The following is a 13,025-nucleotide window of genomic DNA, read 5'->3' as shown; positions in this document are numbered from 1 at the left end:
GCAAAGTAGAAACGTGTCAAGAAAGGAAGCAAGTTCGTTGTTTATTGCCGAGAAGTCACCTTTTTATAATCTTTTATTTCCTTAAATCGTTTACGTTTCAGTGGTAGTGATATCGTGATTGTAAAATGTAATGTATCGTGGTCGCTAAGGCCAGGTAAGTGGGTTATCGGGGGTATAATATCAGCTGATGATGTCAGCAGGAGATCAAGTAATGATGACGTAGTGCCTGGTACACGTGTTGGAATAAGGACCGTTTGTACTAAGGTAAAGTCAGAACAAATAGCGATAAATTGATTAGCCTCACTGGATGATGGGTTAGAGAAGGGACATGCGCTTGACCAATTTATGTAAGGAAAGTTAGAGTCGCCCATAAGAATTATTTTTGCTCCCGGGAATCTTACTGTTAACTGATTTAGACAGTCATGCAGGTGATCACAAAACGAACTATTCGAGGGTGGCCGGTAGCAGACGCCTAAGATAATTTTTTTGAAATTAATGGTTAAACAACACCACATAGATTCAATTTCAGTGATTATTGGTACGTTAAAGCACTCAGCGTCTTTACTAACAGCAAGTAATACACCGCCCCCTATTCTGTCAGTACGGTCATTCCGATACACAACGTATCTTTTACGGCAATGAAACAATTCTTCGTTTGTTATTTTGTTAGTCAATCAAGTTTCAGTTGTCGCTATTATGTCAGCATCAGTGACATCAACCAGAGAACACAATTCGTCCCTTTTATTAAATATACTGCGAATATTAGTGAATTCAACAGAAATAACATGTTTCGATGAAGTGCAAGCACCCCCCTTGCGTTTCGCTATAGCGAGTCCTGTAAGACACGACCTGAGCGCAGAATTCGAGGATCGGAATTTCTGTTTCGTGGCGTTATTTCGTAGACAACATCCTTATCTTGGTCGTAGCCGTAACATTTTTCTCCCACGAATAGTCTTTTGTAACGTAGCCTGTAGGGTACATTTAGTCCCTTGCCATATTCCGTTAATTTATGTCTTATATTTCGCGTTGCCTCACAGAAGTCTTCGCTCACAGTCAGGCTGCTTCCTTTTAGAAGAGAGTGCTTAGACAACTTGTTCTTTGGTTTTATAAGAAAAAAACCTAACTATTATCGGCCGTTATTTTTGTTGACTGTAGCGGCCAATCCTATGTGCACGCACTATGTGGTCGCAAGTTAAACTAAGTTTTAAAGTGTTATTTATCAAATCCAGGGCTTTTTCCTCTGACTGTATTGGATTTTCTGTTGGAGTATCCGGTACTCCTAAGAAACCAAATTGTCGCGACGTGAGCGATCTTCCGCGTCATCAAGTCGCGCACAAAGCGTGTTCGTGTCAGTTACTACACCCTCAATCGTGTCGCGCAATGAGCTGACATCCTGTTTCCATTCATCAAGGATGGCCGTCTGGCTTTCCACGTGCTGCAGTCTGATCGATGCTGCAGATATAGCATCTGAAACGGCTTTTTGCTGTTATTTCAGCTCATGAATTGTCTACGACATAGAATTTTGTACAGATTCCATTTTAATAGATCTTTCATTTAGGTCCCTCACGGTTTTAAGTACTTCAGCAAGGACATCGTCCTTGGATGGGCCAGGATTGCTTTCCACGTCACCACACAGTGAAAGAAACAAGGAAGAGAACGGGTAACTCAAGGCTTCTGGGCACGGAAGCACGACAATGAAGCGTTACTAGATTTAAAGCAAAGAAGTGGCAGTTTGGAAATGTAACTGACCTGCAGGGTGAAAAAAAGACAAGTGTGAGCCTGTCATCTTGTCGGTGCCTCCGTGCCCTCTCTCCCGTTGATAGTCGGCATTCGTGTTGTCCACTTCTCTACTCTTGTGTCCTGTCTGCACGCCTCACTTCGTTTTTGCATAATGAATCCTTACCAACTAGCTCAGCTTTCTGTCGTTCTAAGCAGTCATCGAATGTTGCACATGTCGCCAGACTGCGAGAGTGAAAATGGTCATATGACCCTTTGCTTTATTCATTGTTGCATTTGTAGGAGAATGTGTTGTTTAGGGACTAATAAATTCATGCTTTTATTCACCTCCCATTGCGTGATATGTCATCTGTTTCTTCATTTTAGCATATTATGGTATGCGGGACTTACTCCTTTTTAAGTGCTATACTAATTGCTGCCTTTACCCAAAAAACACACATGGTGTAGCAGGAAATACAAATTTGTGCATATGTGAGTTTTAAGGCAAAGCTTTCGTAGTCTTTTATTGTGAACTTCCCACTGCGGTTGCTGCTGCTGCGGCTGCAATGGTTGGGGAATGATTCAGAGCGTGCATATACAAGGAAGAATCGCGGCAGCGAAGAGACACGAGGAACTTGTTTAGACCATACCGCGTCGAATGTGTACAATGCCCTCTGGATTTACCGGGTCGTCACCACATTAGCCCCTTGACAGCTGTACAGTGATGACAGAAGGCAGAGAATGGGTTCAACCGACGCAGTCGCGCAAGGATTGAATAACAGCGTTGCTACTTTTCGCTTGCAGTTCCCATACAAATACAAGGGGAGGGTGGTAGGAAAAAGACGTGAGAGCGCAAGGAAATGCTTGATAAACTGAAGTTCGAGGTACGGTACGGTGCGTTTCTGCTATTTAGGAAAAATAAAACCATGCCAACATGTCTAGCGGACAACCTACGCGGGGCGTGCGGAAGCAGAGCCGCAATAAAATGCAGCGCAGGCTCTAAGCGACACAACGCAAGCGGACGCACGTAAATCAAAACTGTTGTGCCTGCCGCGATAGCTTTACGTTTGTGGCATTGTTCGAGGTCGCGGTATTTATGGAGGCCGAATCAATGTGAGGGGGGAAATAGAAAACGCTCCCGCACTTTGATTTAGGGACACGTTCAAGAACACCATGGTGCCAAAATAATCCGTAGTGCGCCACAATGGCCTGCTTCATAATCAGATTGCGGTTTTGGCAGGCAAAGCCCCATAATTAAATTCAAGTTTAAGGCTTCTGCCACGATGTGATGTGCCATGTAAGACAATAACAATGTTCAACGCTCTCAGAGGTCATGAAATATGGCGCTCAAAAACACCTCAAGCTAACACCTCTCCCTTTGTGTTTAGTGTACTACGTAGACAAACAGCAGTGCTGCTTGGAAGGTAAATGTTAACATCAACACCCCATTAATCAACACCCTCTCATGTTAATCAACACCCTCTGGGGTGTTGATTAACATCAACACCCCAGAAAGCTACGCTTACATCGACTCCCACAGTGCGTGGGATCTGGAAAATTTTTTCTTCGCGGTTCACAACGTGAACACCTTGTCAACACTCACGAGAATCAGTGCTGCATTACGGCGATATGCAACGTACTTCTTTTTCTACACTGCTGAAGAAAAATCACAAGTTTAAACTATTCGTGTAATTAGACATGACTTCCTGCTTTCACAGTACCTTAAATGTCTTGCGCAAGAAGGTACATAACCTCTATTTTGCGTATGAGAATATAGACGATCCGTTCTAGCTGATGGTATTCTGTAAGTATGGAAGATGTTTCTGATTCCGCGATCACAGTTTCTATCTCGATAGCTACTTTTCTGACGCAGGTAGAAGGATGGAGACAGAGGAGGATGAAAAGCATTTTTACTAATTATCTACACTCTGCTCAGGCTCACCTTTCTTCCTTCCGACGCCACTCCTGATGGCATAAGATATCGAACACTAGACTTTCCTCATGATTTCAGCTTTCTTATTTAGGCAGTCTTAGGCTAGGATAAGGCGTTTATTGACGATAAGTTCCACTAGCCATTTACGCAGCGTCATCTCAAAAAAATAATTGCAGGGTACTTTTGAACTATATTATGAATAATGACAAACCATGTGATTAAAAGTAGAAGTAGGTTTCAACAACAGCAAGGCTCTGACGTCGGATGAGCGTAAAAACAAGAAAGGGTTACACAGGACCGTTGGTTTTTAATCCGAATCATTTTATAGGAAGCTTACGGGAAGTACTGCGAGGTCATTTTAAATGTTTGGTCCACATAAATAAATAACCCAAAATAAATGTTAAATACATGAATAATGGCTAAATAATAATTTTAGAAGGTTTAATTAAAATTACTAATTAAGTAACTTATATATAAAGAAAGCCTAAATAAGTTAGGATACCGAGACGTGTTTGTGGACAGTATTAATTGGTAGGCCAACTTAGGACTGAAATTAGCCGTTCTGAATTACAGATGCAGAAAGGGTTCATTCAAGGTCAGTCACATGAAGATACAATTTTTGCGGGACCTAAGAGTACTCTAGGCAGCAAGGACAAATCATCCGTTAAAAAGTCTGACGCTTTGCGCACTTTAGGCGCTGGAAGTGCTGCCAGCGTCCAGCTGGTGCCACCTGGCACAGAGGCGCTCGCGAATGGGTGCAGCTATTGAACAATAGGAGAGGAGGTCACCAGCGACCTTGATCTACACGGACGCCACTCTCCACATGTGCTTCTGGTTCCGGACTTCAAGCATGGTTTGACAATCAAGAGCTAGCGTGGATTTTCCACACGCAGACCCCGTCGTAGTGCAACAAGGGGGAGGCCTTTATACCAGCTATGCCGTCGGAAGAAGCTCTCCACATACCTTGCAGCGCCATAATTCTCCTTCACGGTATATTGACCATAATGTTTTTGAGAAGCCAGTTTCGAAAGGCTTCATTCACAAATGGTGTTTTGAATTTATTAATAAAGAGGTCATTTTTGGAGTGTTCTAGCAGAATAATGTGAGTGACGTACCTGAAAGGGTTTCCTAATAATTTATATGTATTGTGTCGTTCTGAAAATAATTAACACCGCAAGTTTCTCATGATATTGAGGATTTATCCATTACTGTTTAGGAAGCTTTCAACTGTAAAAATATTTCTTAATGCTTTATCGCGAGCAGAGACTGCAGCAAATGAAACAGGATGAGGATACGCTCATCTTGTAGTGACAGGGAAGGGACAGACCGTGGCATTTCACGGCGTGTCACAAAACTAACTCTTCATTAACCGAACCTGTTCCCACAGAAACAGGGTGCACTCCGGCAGATTAGTGGGTCAAGCAAAGTGTGAGACTGGGCTAGTTGGCATTCGATATTCATATAACCAGGGTGAACGCAGAGAAAGTACACAAAAGAACCGACAAAAACAAGGGCTGACATCCAACTGGCAATGTCTGTGTGTGCTTTTCCACTGGTTATGTAAAACACGGGTCAATTGCATGGGCTATTTACGCATTACTCATCGACGATTCCAGTCTAATTAATGCTGCTTGGGTGCATTCTAAAATATACACCAATATTCGCGTCGCGCATACGTAGTCTGATCGCAGGCGAGTTAGCGAAAACAGTCGAGGATCTTCGTAAATTATGTGTCACTTACGTAAGCCCTCTCCTATAAGAGATACATACAACACATCCATCAGCTCGCGCGCAGTAGTATCCTGGCCTTTACCCAACATATTTCTTTTTTGTAAATCTGGAACTTCCATGCAAGCTTCTCAATGCGAAGGAAATTGCGCTTTCCCTTTGTATTTAATCGGAAGTTCATGTTTTCTTGCACGATCGTTAACACAACGTCCGGTCTGCCCAACATTCGACTTCCCACAAGGTACTGGAATCTCCTAGGCAACGCCAACCGCGCATGTTACATATCCCGGAACGTGCTGACTTCCGCAACCTCCAAGTTTTTTACTTTTTTCAGAAGAGGTTAAAAAAAAAACATCTACTTGCCTATAAACGTCGAGGGCAATACTCCTGTCTCGAAGACTATTCAAATAACGGTCAACGTCCGCTAAGAAGATCTTGCAGAAAACACGCGGAACGGAAGATCCAGCGCAAATGCCATGCTTTTGTAGGTAAATCCGTTAAAATCTCCATGCGATTGCGACGTCCTTCACCATGACAGTTTCGGCAGAGGGTTCTGTCCTAACTAAAGAAAAATTCGCAGAGATTAAGAGGTTTATGGAAGCTAGGGTGAACGAAAAGCAATATTTTCATGTTACGTGCTTTCCACTCTGTAGCCTGAGCTTAATGATGTAATTTAGATGCTACTGCTGACGGCATATGGAATAATCAGCGAGTTTCACGAATTCAGTGCTTGTAATTAGGAAGTTTTACAATTCCAACAGTTAGCCACATATGGACGATAAGTTAAGCAGGTCACATTTTAGGCTTTTTTACCTAAAGGAACTGCGCTAACTTACTTAACAATAATATGCCGTAAGCTGAGTGTGCGGTAAAAAAATTCGTGCGGCAGCAACATTCATACGTGGATGGATTACCAGTGAAACTCTTTAGACTGCATACAACGGTTGTGCGCATGGACTGCATACACTATGAAACGATACCTTTTTTTTTTTTTCACACGGCACCACACTACGCAGACACATGAGCTCACCGCACCACCTAGAGAAGCACAGGCCACGTGCACAAGCGCCGTCGCCACACTGTTTCCCTCTTTTATTATTAATCCTGCAGGAATTAAAGCAAATAAAGCGCATGAAGGCCCACTTGCTACACAAAGTGCAGTTTCTTATATACAATCTCTCTTAAAACGCCGAAATTATGTGGCGCTGTAAGGACCCAAGAAATTAAGCTCATCTTGCGAAGTTGGTGAAGTGCTTGAAGTCTGGTTCACCTACGCTGCGGTAAGCTCGACATTAGAGAGTTTCAGAATAGGGGACTCAATCGGCTTGCCTACGCAAGAACTAGGGGCCATGGTACTGCGAATGCGCAGATTCCTACGTCTGTGTCTGCGCATGCGCAGTAACGGGGCCCCTAGATCTTGCATAAGCAAACCGCTTGCGTCCCCTAACCTAAGCCTCTCTATTGAACAATCTGTGGGATCTGCCCACACATTCATTTCCACGTGCCGTTATATGGACTAAGGCCGACCAGGGACCTACCTCCACCCCTCCCCTTGTGAACGTATGTGCGGCATGCATACGATGGCTAGAGGTAAACAGCTGGTTTGTAAAAAGATGTAGGGGACAAGATGGGCGAACCTTTCAGGCTATGTGTTCAAAGTGACAAAAAAATCATACACTGACGCTTGCCTTTATTTGGGGTAGGCAACAAATAAAGGCGGCTCCATTTCCCAACTGCCTATTTACCGTGCACAGTGCACTTTTTAGAAAGGTTGAGCAGTAGACGCGATTGTAGCAAATGACAGAGTGATGATGAATGACAACTGAATGACAGAGAAATGATGAATGACAACTACTTGTAGAAGTTCACAAGTTCGGAAATATTCCTTACGACAGGAAAGGTGCAAGACCTGTCCCAGAGGAAATTTCATCGGCATGGTCTTTTTAGAAAGGTTGAGCTGTAGACGCGGTCGTAGCAAAAGACAGAGGGTGAGGTGATGATGCGAAGGAGCAGGTTGTCTTACTCGCATTACATGTTCTCGCCCATTTCCCGACCAGAGCGTCATGTAACTTCCAATAACGTAAATATCGTAAAAAGGAGGTGCGCCGAAACGGAAGCTGCTAAAAGCTACACCTAGGTAAAACCGATTTTAGGCGCCCGAGCGAGCAATTATGCACGAGCGCTGGGAATTTTCATGTTGGTTAACGCGTGCTATAAAGCAACACCAATGTATAAATTTGTAAAATTCGGAGTCAACTCTAGCTGTATGAAAGGGAGAATCGCGGTTTGTCCTGTACTTTCAGAAATAATAGTGTCTGACAGTCGCCTAGCCCATCTACTAGAGGCTAAGCAGTCACTCCTCAATCGATGGAAGGGCCAACGGCTAAATCGCAGACTACGCAAAAAGATTGCTGAACTCGATAGAACCACAGAGGAGTACTGCCACACCCTCTCAAAGCAACAATGGGACGAGGTGTGCAACTCAGTTGATGGTCAAATGCGAAATGGTCGAAACTGGAATCTTTTAAAGCATCCTCTGGACGACACCAACACAAGGTCCAACCAGCAGCATGTGATGGCAAAGCTTCTGCATACAGCCACACGAACCAAGACCACGGAGGAAGTCCTGCAGAGCCTGGTGGAGAAGTACCTCCCCGTTGGTCCCCGGCAAGGGACATCGGTCGCCTACGCAGACTACCTTGGGCCACCCAACTCCGAGCTGGATGCAGACATCAGCACGGAAGAGGTTAGGAGGGCGCTGCATGAGCTTAATAGCAAGTCTGCTCCTGGTCCCGACGGCATCACAAATAGGACCCTCCGTAACCTGGACGATCACTCGATAGAATACCTGACAGAAGTCATCAACGAGACATGGAAGGAAGGCAAGATCCCGGAAGCATGGAAGCGGGCACTTACAGTACTGATCCCCAAACCTGGCAAATCATCAAGCCTGGACAACTTACGACCAATATCGCTCACATCCTGCGTAGGCAAGGTCGCGGAACATGTCATACTCAACAGGCTCACGAGATTCATCGAACACAAGGAGCTCTACCCCCACACGATGATTGGCTTCAGGACAGGTCTGTCCACACAGGACGCCATGAAGCTCATCAAGAGTCAGATAATCGACAATGACACGCGGGACACTCGGGCCATCCTTGGACTAGATTTGGAGAAGGCTTTCGATATGATAGCCCATCAATTTATACTGCAATCGATATCCGAGCTTGGTCTGGGCGTAAGATTCCATGATTACGTCAGGTCATTTTTGCACCGAAGAAGAGCGACTCTCCGCGCAGGACACATGATCGCGGAAGAGGTGGAGCTTGGAACAAGGGGCACTCCACAGGGCTCGGTGATCTCGCCCACTTTGTTTAACCTGACCATGATCGGCCTTGCCAGAACACTCTCACGAGTCGAGGGCATCAGGCATACCATCTATGCGGATGACATTACCATTTGGTGTGTTGGAGGAAGTGACGGACAGGTTGAGAGTGCGTTACAGGAGGCCATCGAGGTCACGGAGGGCTATCTTCGACCCACGGGATTAAACTGTTCGGCTAAGAAGTCAGAGCTTTTACTCTACCGCCCCTTAAGAAGAGGTCGTAAGCCCATGGGCTGGAGACCACTGTCTGACAGCACCATTTGTCTTCGCACGGGCAAGGGAGACAAGATTCCTAGGGTCGACGCAATAAGAATACTCGGCATGGTGGTCGAATCTACTGGCTCTAACGCGCAAACAATAATCAAGCTCACGACCAAGACGGACAACGCAGTACGTCTCATCCGAAGGGTGGCTAACCGCCATCATGGCCTTAAAGAGGACAATGTGCTACGGTTGATTAACGCCTTTGTGCTTTGCCACTTTGCCTACGTGGCGGCTATGCACAGATGGCAAAGATCAGAGAGGAACAAACTCAACACGTTGCTCTTGAAAATAACTAAGCGAGCCCTGGGTATACCGATCTTCACCAACACCAATCGCCTCCTCCAGCTAGGTGTGCATAACACTCTGGAGGAGATTGCAGAGGCTCAGGAAAGAGCGCAACTTGCCAGACTCTCCACGACCGCCGCCGGTAGGAGGATATTACAAGAGCTCGGCTACACACCACCTGCAGAAGCACCAAGAAAATGCCAGTTACCACGGGACATACGAGATTTGATCTCCGTATCGCCGATACCAAGAAATGCACACCCTGAATATAACAAGGGTAGAAGGAAAGCAAGAGCTTCAACCATACTCAAACAGATCCAGACAGAGGGGCGTAGAGCCTGCTTTGTTGACGCGGCCGCATATCGGAAGGGGTGCTCCTTTTCTGCAGTAGTGGTGGATTCCAAACAGCGACTCACGAACTGTGCATCTCTACGAATCGGAGATCCGGCGATAGCCGAGCAGGTGGCCATTGCCTTGGCGATGCTTGATGACAGCAGCGACGTCATCTACAGTGACTCACGGTCGGCCATTAGGGCATTTCAGTGTGGAGTGATCTCAGAACAGGCTTTTGGGCTGCTTCGTAAGGCAGGTCCGGATAGAATCAAGTATCACTCGCTTACTTGGTTCCCAGCCCACGTTGGGCACATGGCGGGTGTCCCCACGAACCTCAATGAGACGGCCCACGCTGCCGCGCGCGCACTGACTGACCGCGCTGGCGCTGTAACGGCCGAAGAGAGAGTTATGCATGGTAGGGACGCGCCGGCCACTTATAATGAACTTCTTAAACACTTCTATCTCTCGCGGCGACAATACCCTCCTCCTCACCCCAAGCTCACTAGGCCTCAGGCACTGACATTCAGACTGTTGCAGACAGAAACCTATCCCAACCTGTTCACGTTACATGCGATATATCCGGAGATTTACACTGATGACGCGTGCCCTGCTTGCGGGGATAGATCAACACTTTCGCACATGCTCTGGGGATGTATCTCTATAGCAAGCCCTGACCTCAGCTCAGCTAGGTGGGAGGCGGCCCTCCGCAACCCACTCCTGGCTGAGCAACATTGGGCTGTCCAGCAGGCCCACGATGCGGCTGGCAGGCTAGGCCTGTCGGTCCCGACGTGGGAGCGGCCCGCGACGTGCTAATACGCGTTCTGCAGGACTGCAAAATAAAAGTTACTCAATCAATCAATCTCTAGCTGTATGAAAGGGAGACTCGCGGTTTGTACTGTACTTTCAGAAATAATAGTGTCTGACAGCGCATGCGCTAATTAACATCGATGCATGTGATACGTATGTGGTATATCTCTTGTTTGTTTTTGTTAACTTGCTGCCGTTGTGCGACTTATGTCACCGTTCAGTGGGGAACACTACCCTAATGCCCCAACCACTGGCACGCGCCGAAAGCTTCGGCGCGCGCTGGCAAGCGAATGCGTCGCTTCGCTTCGGCTGGAGGGAAAGGGCGCGCAACCACTGGAGACAAGCTCCGACGCGCGCCGAAGCACGCTCCTCGGCTGCGGCGCACTGTTGCTGGACTATTCCGTCTTCATCCGTCAAAGTCCGGCCTAAAACAGCTTGCTGTAAACTAAGCTTGAAAAAATAAGTTAGTGATCTGTATGTGCTTTTAGATATAAAAAACACGTTTGAATAATGAATATACACCTGCCGTAACAGTTTTTTATTTCTGAAGTAACAATAGTGTACAAAATATCGACATCAGCGCTCGCGCGTCGTCTGTCTGCAAGATCGCTTTCCAAACATCTGCACGACGATGCCATATATCAAAAACTGTTGCACCATTTCATTTTTTGGTAGCTTATTGCACAGCCAATTATGTAAGAATTAGGCGTGCAATGTATCCCTGAAAAAAATCTGTGTTGGAAATATTGCCACGTAGTAGTGACGGTAAATAAATAGTGCCGGCTCAATCGCAACGATAGCGGCGAGCAATGTCGGCAATCGTAGAAAATCTCATCTGCGGGTCAAGCGCGTCGGTTTGCATACGGCAGTCGTCGAAAGTTACAGCCTATTCGCTGGTGCCCGCGCGCCTTCCAGAAACTACAACACAATTCGTGTCGCGTATGCAATCAGATTAGCAAGGTTCGTCGACAACAGACAGAACCATCGATAACATTCGCGAAACTTCCGATACGTTCAGGCGCATCGTGCAGCGAGCGATAACGTTTAACATTTTTTAGCGGGTGAAATACTGTAACCGGACACAGATAAAGCATCCGTGTCAATATAATTATGCTTGTTGGTACATGAAAGAAACGTGAAGAAGTGGGTTCTGAGAAAATCAGCACAAACAAATTGAAACACCTGCAGCACTCACAGAAAAAAAACTAGAATAGCTAAAATGTATGCAATTCGTATCTTGTCTCCCCTCAATTCTTGATTCTGTCAAATCTAGCCCATGGAGCACCTCTCTTATTCTAGGTTGTTTTGATGCATCAACACCGCATCCGGAGGCCTTCACATTGAGTGTATTGCTACAAAACATTTTCACAATGTAAGGGCCATGTTCTATTGTAACTGGTTTCCACATATCAAGTTTGCCTTTCTTTACATTAATGAAATGACATACCGTCAGATAATACAAGCTTGAGAATTAGAGGGTTTTAATAGGAGTCTTTCGTTGCCCTTTGCCAAGTCGTACTGTTGAAGCACTTATTCGAATGTATGGGAGCAGCTCATTTGCATAGTATAAGAAATATATAAACAGGTTATTTTCACAATTTACACACTTCGTCACCACAAAAAGAAAAATTGCAGTTTATTGTTTTCAGCCTGCTATGATGTTTTGACTGAGAAAGATATATTCAATTTTTTCTGCGAGGCACGGAATAATTGCTGTGGCATATTTAATTGCACAACACTGCATACAGTAGCCAGCCATTATTAAAACTCAGAAGAAATTGATAGCACAATGCATATGATCAGGCACATAGCATATTATTGCACTTTCTTAATTCATGCCAGAACGACCACAGGCGTCCTTCTCAAACAAGGTCAGCATCCATCGTGGACTTTCTCTTCTTTTAATCTTTCCGTCCCCCTTTCCCTTTCCCCAGTGTAGGGCAGCCAACTGGGCTCAGTCCTGGTTAACCTCCCTACCTTTCATCTATCATTTTCTCACTCTCTTCTTAATTCATGCCCTTTTTTTAATTGCACGAAAGCTACTGCAGTAAAATAGTATACTAGTACATACCTAAAAAGCACAATTTTATACTACGATAAGAATCAATCATTCAAATTTTTATTGTAGTGCCCAGGAACAGCTAGAGAGCCTTTGTACTGGCGCACTTAACGAGCACTATGTGAGACAAATTGTAGAGAAAACATGAATGTAGTAGACAAAAAAAATGGGAGATAGAGAAACAAATAGGGAAAAACGGAAATGCAGAAAAGTAAAAGGAAGTTAATCCTACGTGATTATCTACAGATACACAATACACAGGAAATGAACTCTGAAGTATGTTTTGGAGTCGAGTCTTATTAGCACAATCTTGTAACAAGCCCAGGCAACGAATGTGGAATGCTACCTGGTATACTGTTGCGGCACAAACAAATGCATATGATCAAGAAGCTTTAAGGAATGTATAATGTCATGGACCACCTTATACAGGAACAAAAGGTGCGATTAATTAAGACTTGAATCTAGAGGTGCGAGTTGAAGTATATTTGAGAAGGCTCAACTGTGGTCGCCAG

This window comes from Dermacentor andersoni, chromosome 3 (genome assembly GCF_023375885.2).
Source record: "Dermacentor andersoni chromosome 3, qqDerAnde1_hic_scaffold, whole genome shotgun sequence".
Classification (NCBI taxonomy): Eukaryota; Metazoa; Arthropoda; class Arachnida; order Ixodida; family Ixodidae; genus Dermacentor; species Dermacentor andersoni.
Note: the sequence above shows the minus strand (reverse complement) of the source record.